This window comes from Peromyscus californicus, unplaced genomic scaffold (assembly GCF_007827085.1).
Source record: "Peromyscus californicus insignis strain IS unplaced genomic scaffold, ASM782708v3 Scaffold_14__1_contigs__length_90479793_seg_2, whole genome shotgun sequence".
Taxonomy (NCBI): Eukaryota; Metazoa; Chordata; class Mammalia; order Rodentia; family Cricetidae; genus Peromyscus; species Peromyscus californicus.
Genome location: NW_026294436.1, coordinates 56,696,012 through 56,708,118, shown reverse-complemented (window position 1 = coordinate 56,708,118; position 12,107 = coordinate 56,696,012). Strand labels below are relative to the sequence as shown.

The 12,107-nt window shown below is 44.0% G+C and overlaps 1 non-coding gene across 1 annotated transcript; it reads left to right on the top strand.

Annotated features, from left to right (window-relative positions):
• The first annotated feature begins 10,370 nt into the window (after window positions 1-10,370).
• LOC128110223 (U5 spliceosomal RNA) lies at window positions 10,371-10,486 on the top strand. The gene has a single exon (XR_008218173.1). It is a non-coding gene; the product is annotated as a U5 spliceosomal RNA (small nuclear RNA).
• The last annotated feature ends 1,621 nt before the right edge of the window (window positions 10,487-12,107 follow it).

Here is a 12,107-nt window from a genome sequence, read left to right as displayed (position 1 = left end):
TGCTGGTGGACAATGCCTGCCCCTCGCCTTCTTCCCCACCGCAGGGGAGACAAGCAATTAAAAATAACATGTTTCTCCTAGCAGGGAAGGATGCTGAGCTCAGTGGAGCCCTAAGACAGTCAGGCAGCAACTTTGGAAGGGAGGTATCACCTCAGAAGTGAATACAATTGCTGAACAGTTTCACTAACTCATCCTCAAGTGGCACTGGTCCCCAGATGGCATGTCTAATCACTGGCTAATACATACATCCTCTGGTGCTCCATTACCTACTCCATTTCTCCTACTCCAGTACCATCCCTCCATTCTCTGAGTATCACAGCTACCTGCCCTTGCTCTCAGAGGAAGGGAGCCCTTCCTTCTAGGTGTTGCTCCATCCTTGTGCACAGGGTTATCTTAGTGCAATAGCAAGGCCATTGCATTATTTACATGGCTCCTTCAGCAGTTCCTAGGAAATGTTTATGAAACTGTACTTGTTAAGCTAATATTTTCTTTGTTCCACAGCTTCATAGACTTACACAAGAGAATTGAACTATATCTGGTTCTAAGACCAGTGTTCAAATAACATGCATACTTCCTGTAAGACTAGAGTTATCACTTTACTGTCTCTAATGATGGTTCATGTTCATTCAGTAGCATATCATAGTTTGCAGTTCAGCCTGCATAGTACATAAAGCAAGGGTACAGTTCACTGATTAAGTCATTAGATTTAGTGGCTGATAATTCTGACATCAGCAGAGAGTTGCTATAATGGAAAGAAAGAACTTCCTGGAAGCCTGAAGACTAGAGCTCAAATCCAGGGTCTGGTACTAGATACAACTGGTTTCCATGTTGACTTTACATCCATCAAAAAATATTCCTCCCATGTTCATTCTGATCATTGATTGGCAGATTTTAGATTCTCTTTTTTTAAGACTTACTTTTATTATTGTGTATGAGTGCATGTGCACCTCAAACATTCAAATGCCCAGGGAGGCCAGAAGAGAGCATTAGGTCCGCTGGAGCTGGAGAAGCCAGATTCTTCCTCATACCCCTCCAGCAGCCCATAATATATGCAGATGGCCTAAGTTTACCAATTGGATTTTGTAGCCCAGAATCCTGACCCTTGATATAGAGAGGCAAATGTTACAGTTTGAATATGAAATGTCCAATACAGCTTCATGTGTTGAATGCTTGGTTCCCTAGATGGTGAAACTATTCGGGGTGGTTCTGGAAATTTTGGGAAGTGGGGTCTAGTTAAAGAAAGTAGGTACTGAAGGCATGCCATTGAAGGTTACACTTCGTGCCAAGGTCCTGTCTCATTCTCTGCTCCCTACATTTCATAAGTGGAAAACTCTGCTGAGTGATCCTGCTCATGAAGCTCTGCCCGAGCATGCAAAGCCAAGAAACTGTGGACTAAACCTTCTGGAGCCATGAACCAAACAATTCTTCCTCTCTTAATTGTTCTTGGGAGTATTTGGTGTCATCAGACTTTTTCTTTGAGACCTCCAGCTCCTCAATAATGACATGGAGACTCATTATTAATTATGAAAGCTCAGTCAGTAGCTTAGGCTTGTTTCTAACTAGCTCTTATAACTTAAATTAACTCATTTCTATTAATTTATTTTCCGCCTGGTGGCTTTTTCACCTCATCTCCATATTGTCCATCCTATTTGCTCTGCATCTCCTGGCTTCTCTCTGCAGCTCCACCACCACCTTCTTCCCAGCATTCTCTCTGCTCCCAAAATCCTGCCTCGCTATTGGCTGTTCAGCTTTTTATTAAACTAATCACTGCTGTGGGATGTTCTGTATGTTAAATGTGTTGCTCTGATTGGTTAATAAATAAAATACTGATTGGCCAGTAGCCAGGCAGGAAGTATAGGCAGGACAAGGAGAGAAGAGAATCCTGGGAACAGGAAGCCTGAGTCAGGAGACGGTGCCAGCTGCCACGATGAGAAGCAGATGTTAAGATACTGGTAAGCCACGAGACACGTGGCAACTTATAGATTAACAGAAATGGGTTGATTTAAGATATAAGAACAGTTAGCAAGAAGCCTGCCATGGCCATACAGTTTATAAGAAATGTAAGTCTCTGTGTGTTTACTTGGTTGGGTCTGAGTGGCTGTGGGACTGGCGGGTGAGAGAGATTTGTCCTGACCGTGGGCCAGGCAGGACCAGGAAAACTCTAGCTACAAATCACAGTGACATATCTTCACACAGTGTAAAGGGACAGTCCACAACAATTTGTGTCACGGTTACACTAAAAGAGCTAACTTACGCCGGGCGGTGGTGGCGCACGCCTTTAATCCCAGCACTTGGGAGGCAAAGCCAGGCGGATCTCTGTGAGTTCGAGGCCAGCCTGGGCTACCAAGTGAGTTCCAGGAAAGGCGCAAAGCTACACAGGGAAACCCTGTCTCGAAAAAACAAAAACAAAAAAAAACCAAAAAAAAAAAAAAAAAAAAAAAAAAAAAAAAAAGAGCTAACTTACAAAGTTGGAGAGCTGGTGCAGCAGCAGCAGCAGGAAGAACAGCAGCCTGGGGAGTCTGATGGCCAACCTGGTGAGATTCAGTCCCTGGACCAGCCATGTGACATCCTCTCTCTGTGGGTCTCTGTATCTCTTCTGTTTTTCTTAAAATGATATAAATTATATTGGAATCAAAACCCACCCTAATCTAGAATAACCTTATTTTAAAGAATTACACCTTTAAACCCATTGCATACTTGAGATAAGGACTACAGCATATCTTCTTAGAGACCATAATTCAACCCACAATAACAATCTTCATCTTATGTCTCTCCAAATTTTTGTTTGTTTGTTTTTGGTTTTTAGTTGTTGTTGTTGTTGTTTCAAGACAGGGTTTCTCTGTGTAGCTTTGCACCTTTCCTAGATCTCGATCTGTAGACCAGGCTGGCCTCGAATTCACAGAGATCTGCCTGCCTCTGCCTCCCGAGTGCTGCGATTAAAGGCATGCGCCACCACCGCCCAGCCTCCAAATTTTTTTTAAAGTAGACACATGTGTGTGGGTATGGAAGTGTGTACAAGTAGGTGCAAGTGTCCATGGAATCCAGAAGAGGACATTGAAGCCCCTGATCTGGAGCAGCAAGCAGTTGTGAGTTGTCCAACATGGGTGCTGGGAACCAAACTTAGGTCCTCTGCAAGAGCAGTACTACTCTTAACCACTGAGCCATTTATGTAGCCCGTGTCTTAAATTGTATCTATATATTTCCTTATGTATATTTATTTATCTACTCACAAGCCAGAGCTATTTCCTCTAAACTGAAACATTCCTTCCTAGAACGATGAGGGCAGCTCTTAAGACTTTGGAAGTAAAAGAAACATAGAAGACCAAGGAAGTAAGCACAATTTACAAAGCTCAGAAAGGTCCTGAAAATTACACATTCTAAAAGTCTTTCTCCAAGCTTATAAAAGTTGTAAAGAATTTCTAGCAGCTGGGCAGTGGTGGCACATGGCTTTAATCTCAGAACTCAGGAGGCAAAGGCAGATTTCTGAGTTTGAGGCCAGCCTGATCTCCATAGTGAGTTCCAGGATAGCCAGGGTGACACAGAGAGACCCTGTCTCAAAAAAAAAAAAAAACCTTTTTTTTTTCTGAGAAAAGAGACTTTCTGGTGAGCTAAATTGCTTCCTAGTCATGCAGGAATCCCCTGGGAGGCCAGAGTCATGGGTGGGGGGCAGCTTTGGTGAGGTACAGGTACCTTTTTGAGTTATCTCTACTTCTGTAAGTAACTCCTCACCCATAATCCTGCAAAAAGACGCCAATAAACTCATTTACTCACTGATTTGGATGAATCATCTGGACTTGGATGGAATCATCTTTGGTCGGTCATCAATGCCCTACCTGGGATGAAGAGGCATTTGGTCATATCTTCCCTGGCACACATTCATGTCCAATGTCCAAGTCTGATATGTTCTGACTGTTTCTGTCCAACTCAAAACCCATATGCTGAAACCTAACACCAATGTGAGAGTATCTTGAGGTAGTAACTTTCTAAGGAGAGATCATCATGGGAGGGCCCTCCTGAATGGGACCCCTGCACTTTTAAAAGACCTCACACTCTCCACCAGATGAGACAACAGTAAGACAAGAGCTGTGGATAAGGAAGACTCACCAGAATCCAGATCTGCCCGTGTTTTTATCTTGGACGTCTCAGCCTCCAGAACTGTGAGAAATAATTCGGTCTCCTTACCAGGTGGTGGTTTGGGTACAGGAGAGCTGGCCCCGTGTGGGCCTGCGTGCAGGAGAGCTGGCCTCACCCCTCAACAGCCCCCACATGGCTCTCCACAGTAGACGGCTTCTGATGTGAGGTGCAGATGGAGAAAGATACACCTTTCCTTGGGGGGCTGGCCACTAGGATTTTGGGGGGGGCTGGATCCCCCAAGGATCCACTAAGATTTTGACCATGCTCCAAAGAGTATATGGACGGCAAAAATGGACTTGTTTGTTTTGTTTTCTCTATTTTTTTTTTCTTTTTTCATTCTTTCTTTTTTGGGGGAGGAACGTCATGGAGAGTAGGAGCAGACTGGCATGCATGACGTGAGATTCCCAAATAACCAATTAAAGAAATTATAGGAATAAAGAAAAAAAGCCGGGCTGGAGAGATGGCTCAGTGGTTAAGAGCACCGACTGCTCTTCCAGAGGTCCTGAGTTCAGTTCCCAGCAACCGCATGGTGGCTGACAACCACCTGTAATAAGATCTGGTGCCCTCTTCTGGCCTGCAAGGACACATGCAGGCAGAATACTGTGTACATAATAAATAAATAAATAAATAAATAAATAAATAAATAAATAAATAAATAAATAAGAAAAAAAGCCTCAATGGACTAAGGTAAGCATTTAGTCTCTAATGCTCTAGAGTGTTAGCAGAAAAAAAGTAATGGGACAAAAATAAGAGCTGTTACTGTGACATAACAAGGCACAGTAACAACTCCATAGGGCATCTAGGCAACAGCATTCTCAGTCACATATTTCATGTTTGATGTACTAGAAGCAGTAAAAGAAAAAATGGACTATGTTTCAGATAACTGAAAATTGATGTTTAAAAGTGAAATTTTAGATTTGGGCTTTTAGTGCACAAATGCCTTCTGTTTTGAAGGCATCACAAATGGAGGATGGCTTGGTGGATAAAGTGTCTGCTACACAGCCTAAGGACCTCAGTTGAGATCCCCAACCCAACATGGCTGAGCATCTGTAACCCTAGCACTGGTGGAGGGAGGAGATGGAGACAGGCGGATTCCCAAAGCATGCCGGACAGTCACACTAGCCAACCGGTAAGGGCCAGGTTCAGTTAGTGACTCCATCTCGAAACATAATATGGAGAACAATAGAGGAAGACACTCAGAAGGACCTCCAGACACACACACACACAAAAAAAACCAATGTGCACACCACCTGTGCACACACAATCATGCATACACACACACTATACACACACGACAAAAGTAAAGTAAAACAGCATTAAAAGAACTGATAGAATTTAAGGGAACGTTACCAGACTTAACCATGAGATTTGTTGTTGTTTTGTTATACATATAAATATTTTACCCACATATATGTATGTACGCTGTGGAATAATCCTTTTGTACACTGTAAAGATTTGTCACTCAAATTGGTTTAATAAAAAAGCTGACTGGCTGACAGCCAGGATTTTCAGGGCAGAAAGAATGCTGGACGGAAGAAAGGTGGAGTCAGGAGATGCCAGCCAGTTGCAGAGGAAGCGGGATGTGTAGAAAATGAGGGAGTAAGCCATGAGCCATGTGGCAGAGGGTAGATTAGAAATATGGGTGAAGGAGCTGGAGAGATGGCTCAGCCGTTAAGAGCACTGGCTGCTCTTCATGAGTTCCTGAGTTCAATTTCCAGCAACCACATGGTGGCTCATAACCATCTGTAATGAGATCTGGTGCCCTCTTCTGGCCTGCAGACAGAACACTGTATACATAATAAATAAATCTAAAAAAAAGTATTTAAAAAAAAGAAATATGGGTTAATTTACATGTAAAAGCTAGCTGGTAACAAGCCTGAGCTATCAGCTGAGCATTTATAAATAATATTAACTTTCTAAGTGGTTATTTGGGAGTGGCTGTGGGACAAAAACTTCAGCCTACATATGTATGTCTACTATGTGTGTGTTGTGTGCCTGGTGCTCAAGGAAGCCAGAAGAAGGCATCAGAACCCCTGGAACTGGAGTTACAGACAGTTGTGAACCATCATGTGAGTACTGAGAGTTGAATCCAGGTCCTCTGGAAGAGCAGTCAGTGATCTTGACCACCAAGCTGGTGCCACATAGCAATAACCTGTCTCTAGATAGATAGATAGATAGATAGATAGATAGATAGATAGATAGATAGATAGATAGATAGATAGATAGACAGACAGATAGATAGATATGGGGGCATATTGCCACAGGCTTTTAATCCCAGCACTCAGGATCAGAGATTGGAGGATTTCTGTAACTTTGAGCCCAGCCAGGGCTACATAATGAGACTTTGTTTCAAAGCAAAACAAAATTTAGTAGTGCCGTGACGTGACACAGCCTTTCTACATCGAGCCCTGTCTATTCAGGAGTCCTGGTGATGGACAGGGTACCTAGTGCCCTCATCTTATACACAATGCACGTAGTCTGTAGCTTGTCCCAGGCCACCTGTTGGTGGTACCGAAAGATCCTCCCCCTCATGTTGTTCCAGTGACATAAGGAGTAATTAAAACACAGAAACAACAGGAACATGGAGATGATGGAAATAAACACAGCTGACCCTAAAATCTTCCAGAATAGTCCATAATGACTCATTTCCCAAATTTATAACATAAACAAAGCTGCTAAGAAAGAAAGGCACCTGGGGCCTGGAGAGATGGCTCAGCAGTCAGTGTCGGAGCCTGCCAACAGTCAGCTGGGTAGCTGGGTAGAGGCGTGCAGATTGAAGAGACAAAGAAGAAGACAGAAAAGAGTCGAGAGGTCTGCTGGTCAATGCCGGACAGCCCCGAGTTTATTTCACAGCCAGTTTATATACAGTTTTGAAGGACAGAGGTAGAACAATGCACAGCACAGGCATTCAACCACTATCTATCCTGTCCTTGAGTCAAGGAGCAGGCAGTTTCATTTTCTATCTCAATGTACCTCCAGCTGGCACCAGCAGACTGCATCTAGCTAGATAGTGTGTTCCTTCCCATGGGCTAATCAGGACTTTCTCATAGCCCTTCAAGGAGACTCTATGGGCTAATCAGAACTTTCTCACAGCCTTGGAGCAAGCAAGCCTGAACTCTATAGACTCAGAATAGACTTTAGATTCAAACTGGGAAACTGAGTCAGTTGTGGGCTCCCACAAGTTAGGAGTACTGACTGTTCTTCCAGCGGACCTGGGTTTAAGTCCCAGCACCCACATGGCAGCTCACAACTGTCTGTAACTCCAGTTCCAGGAGACCTGACACCCTCACACAGACATCCATGCAGGCAAAACATCAATGCACATAAAATAATAAATAAAATTTTTTAAAAAAGAGAGCAAGGCAGCTCCTTTGAAGTCTACCATAAAAATCCAGACAGATTATTCTCAGATAACACAATATTGTTCATGAGTATACATTTGGATAGGGGGGAAAATGGATGCTCTGGACAAAAGAAGTTGACCCTAGGGCTGAAGAGGTGGCTGGCTGTCCTGCTGCTCGGCTTGAACCACTCCTTTCCACCAAACCCTGCGGTGCAGATGGGAGGCTCATCTGAGATACGGAGAAACTGAACAAAGCAGGGGGTGGTGGCTAGTGCCTGTAACGACTACACTTGCTGAGGCAGGAGGACTGCTGAGTCCAAGGTGGGCTTGGACTACAGAGTGAGACCTTGACTAAAAAAAAAAAAAAGTCAACAACTCTAAGAAGGACTATCTGATCCAACAAGTACAGGCTGAGCACTTAAAATCTTCCAGTCAACTAACTTTAAATCCTTACTATATGAACTACCTAGACCCTGGGCGTACAGAGACAATGTGACACATTCCTTCAAGAGACCACATTCTAGAAAGGAAACCAGCTGAGGATGCGTGGGGACAAGCCCACCATAGGTGCAGAGGCTGGCAACCTGCCGGACGAAGTGGACACTGATTGGCCAATAAGTAACTAACTGTCCATGAGTCAGGGAGAAAATGGGACAGAACACTCCAGAAAAGGAAGAAAACACCCAAGATGACATAAAGATTCTAAGAGCATAACCCAGACCGCCGAGAACTGCGGGCCAGTCATTCTCCGTGGCTGAAATGTATGTTGTGAGGCAAGTGATAACAGTGTCTCCTGGATGACTTTAAATCCTCTCAAGCTGGCAATAAAGATTAATCACAACAGCTGGCACACGAGAAGAACCAAGAGTCCCTGTTTGTTAGCAACACTAGCCATCCCTTGGGGACTATGGACTTATCTCCCGGGGATCGTGGACTTCAAAGGGGACCAGAAGTCTCCTTACAATGGGAGAGGATGAAAGCCAGAGGGATTTCAACCAGTGCCAACCCTGCATGATCCCCAGGTTGGTGAGACACCCTAGGAAAGTACCAATTACGTTAAAGTTTATGACGCAAAGCTGTTCTATAGTAATATGTGTGAATGATCCTATTATTAGAAGACACATAGTTATTTAAGGTGAAAGGGCCATGATTAACTTCCCTTCAAGTGATTTTCTAAAGTGTGCATGTCAGTGAATGGAGAAGGGGTTAAAACAAATACGGCAAAGTATCAACAACAGTGAGCCCAGGTAAAGGAGCTCCAGGCAGCTGTGAGCTACCTGACGTCAGTGCTGAGAGCCTAACTGTGGTCCTCTGCAGGAGCAGTCTGTGCCCTTAGCTGCTGAACCACCTCTCCAGATCTATTTCTGTTTTTTGAGACAGGGTTTCACTATCTAGCTCAGTCTGCCCTCAACCTTACTGTGTAACTCGGAATAACAGTGAACTCACAGAAATCCTTCTGCCTCAGCATCCCAGAGTGCTGCAATTACAGGTATATGCCATTATTTGTTAGTGTAAATGCATTCTTATTGAGGATCAATTCAATAATTGATACGTTTACATATGCATATTAATTTGTATTATGTAAAAATCTCTTGGTGTTTATTTCCTCTTCTTCCCTGAATATTTACTGCAGAAAAAGGTTGTTTGTTTGTTTGTTTTTAAGAATCAGTGATGCTGAGCACAGCGGCACATGACTCTATTCTCCGCACTGAAGAAGAGGCACACTGTCAGAAGTTCAAGGTCATCCTCAGTCACAAGACTAAAAAGTTAGAATAGTGGCTCACACCTGTAATCCCAGCACTGGAAAGAGGCCAAGGCAGGAGGGTCACCCTGAGTTCCATACCCTCTTGGACTTAGTGATTTCCGGATCAGTCTCATAAACAAACAACCTCCTACTATTCTCGATCATAACGAGAGGTGAGGAGTCACTTGGTGATAGGGTGTCATGCCTAACGTGCAACCCTAAGCACTGGAAAATAAATAAAGCTCGGAGTTCCTAGTGTGCCTATTTGCTTTCACAAAACTGTGGGACACTTTTCCGTGTTATTAAATAACCCTTAAAAACAATAGTTGGTTTTATTTTAGATAAGTCTTACCTTACTAAAACTCACAGTCCTTCGGTCTCAGCCATCCCAGTGCTGAGTTCGGTCATGAGCCACCCATGCCGGACTCAGAAGATTTTCACTGGGCGTTTTTAAACCCCCCTCCTTGCTGCATGGCAGGAAGGCAGGCCTCTGCCACTGAGCTGTATCCCCAGCCTTTAAAGACAAGATGCTGTTTTCAGCTTTTTTTGTTTTGTATTTATGTGATGGAGCTGAGAACGGAACCCATTCCCTCATGCATGCTAGACGCGTGTTCTACTGTGGGCTTTGCCCATAAAAGTCACACTTTGATTTTAATTTTTTTTTTTTTCCCTGTGTAAGCCTGGCTGGCCTGGCACTCGCTATGCAGACCAGACAGGCCTCAAATTGAACGACTCCCCCTGCCTCTGCCTCTCCCTACCAGGGCTGGAATTAAAAGCGCACACACGAAGCCAAAGTCCCAGTTTGAAATTGGACGCTTGTAAATCTGGCTTTCGCTCTGACCCCTGGTGGTGGCACAGGGCCTAGCGTCAACGGGGACAAATTCAAAGCACTTCCGGAAACCGAGGGCCGCCCCGCAGCTAGGCGGGGACATTTGCATACCCACAATGCACCGCACACAAGTAGGCACATCATTTAAAAGAGCATTTGCTTTTTTATTTTTTTAATTCATTCTAGCTTGTCAATTGATAGAAATTTCAATAATTTATTTTAGACGAATGAAGCCGGCGCCGTCTTTATGGGAGAATAGTTACCATTGGTGAACTAGGAGAGACAGTCAGCCGAAAACTGTACACCTGAGCCACCCAAGCATACTCTGGTTTCTCTTCAGATCGTATAAATCTTTCGCCTTTTACTAAAGATTTCCGTGGAGAGGAACAATTCTGAGTCTTAAACCAATTTTTTGAGGCCTTGCACCAGCAAGGCTAACAACACTGTTCAAAAAGTAGACTGTCTATTGCAGCTTCTTAGGGTGCTACATAGTTTTCATCGTGAGGTCCCGGTCGTTGGGGGTGTTTTGTGTGTCAGCTTTTCAAGTTAGTAGCTTTACGAGAGCTGCTAACTGGGGCTTTACCAAGCACAGTTAGTTCTTCAATGAAGGTAATTTTAAAATACAAGCGCCCCAGCAGCTGAGCGCCTGATCCCGGCAATCTCATAGTAGCCAACCCAGAGCTCTAACTCCGGTTCTGGAAGATCTGGCGCCACCTTCTGGTTTCCATCGGCAGCACAGACGTGCAGGCAAAACATTCCTATAAAATAAAAATAAACACACGAAGTGCAGGAGCCGCTCACACTTCAACAGAAAGGACAGTTTCCCTCAGAGCTGTGGGAGGGACTCCTACAAGAAACCCAGGATACGATCCCCGGCACACACGCACACACTCACACACACACACACACACACACACACACACACACACACACACACACACCAGAAAAGTTAACATCCACTGGAACCTACCCTACCACTCAAGTTTCCCTAAAGCAAGGAGACTGTCCCACTGAGATACCTCGGTTTCCTCAAAGCTAAAATACCCCAGGAATAAGAACCGATAACATAAAGTGGCCAGAAGGTCTAGAGCAGGGACCCCAAAAGCCAGAAATGCTCATGGTCTGCTTGGAAGTTTTCTTTCCCATGGCCACCTGCACGAGGGTAGTACCAGAGCCCTCCCACATCGATCAGTAATCAAGAAACCGGCTTGTCGAAAGCCAACCTTGTAGACTTTTCTCAATTGGCGTTTCTCTTCCCAGGCTGACTCCAGCGTGTGACGAGTTGACAAGAACATCACAGGACAACATGCACCACAATGCCTTATTTTGGGGGATCCCCAGCTGGTCTGATGAATTTGTATGATCAATGCCTTCTCGTGACTGTAAACTACCACAGTACTGTCATCTGTTTCTAGATTGCTCTCCAGTAATAAAAACTTTAACGAGAGTCAAAATTATGCGGTTGTTCTGTCATATAAAACGCTTCTAAAGCCTAAAGAAATAAGGACTGCAAGATAAGCAACCAAGAAAAGTTACTTCATGCATGTCTCCATTTAAGCACATTTATTATTAACTACGCTTATTATTAATATCAATGCCACCTTGATTGGTTGCTATGTTATCTGTGACAAAAACTGGGGAATCCTAATTGTTCTAAATTATAAAATATGCCCTGAAAATTCAGGAAACAAAGCCCATTTCTTTGCTCCAAAACAAAAATTGCCATGAAAGTCCATTCACCTCCCGGTTCTGTATATTTCCCTTGCTGCCTGGTTGGCTTCGGAAGACAAATATTCACCTCTGCTTCTGGTAAAGGGTATGAGCTCTGAATGGTTATTCTACCTCCCAGGGATCACTATTCTCTAAGGGCAAGAAGACAAGAGTGATTTGACGAGAACCAAAGGAAAATGCCAGGCTCACCTACAAGGATACATCAGGGAACCCAAGAACTGGACAGCAGGAGTCCTTAGTCATCCCAGGAATGCTTGCCAGTCTTCCTGAAGAAAATCTTAGTGCATCAGATAGATTCGTTTTCCATTTTTATACTAAGTCGAAAG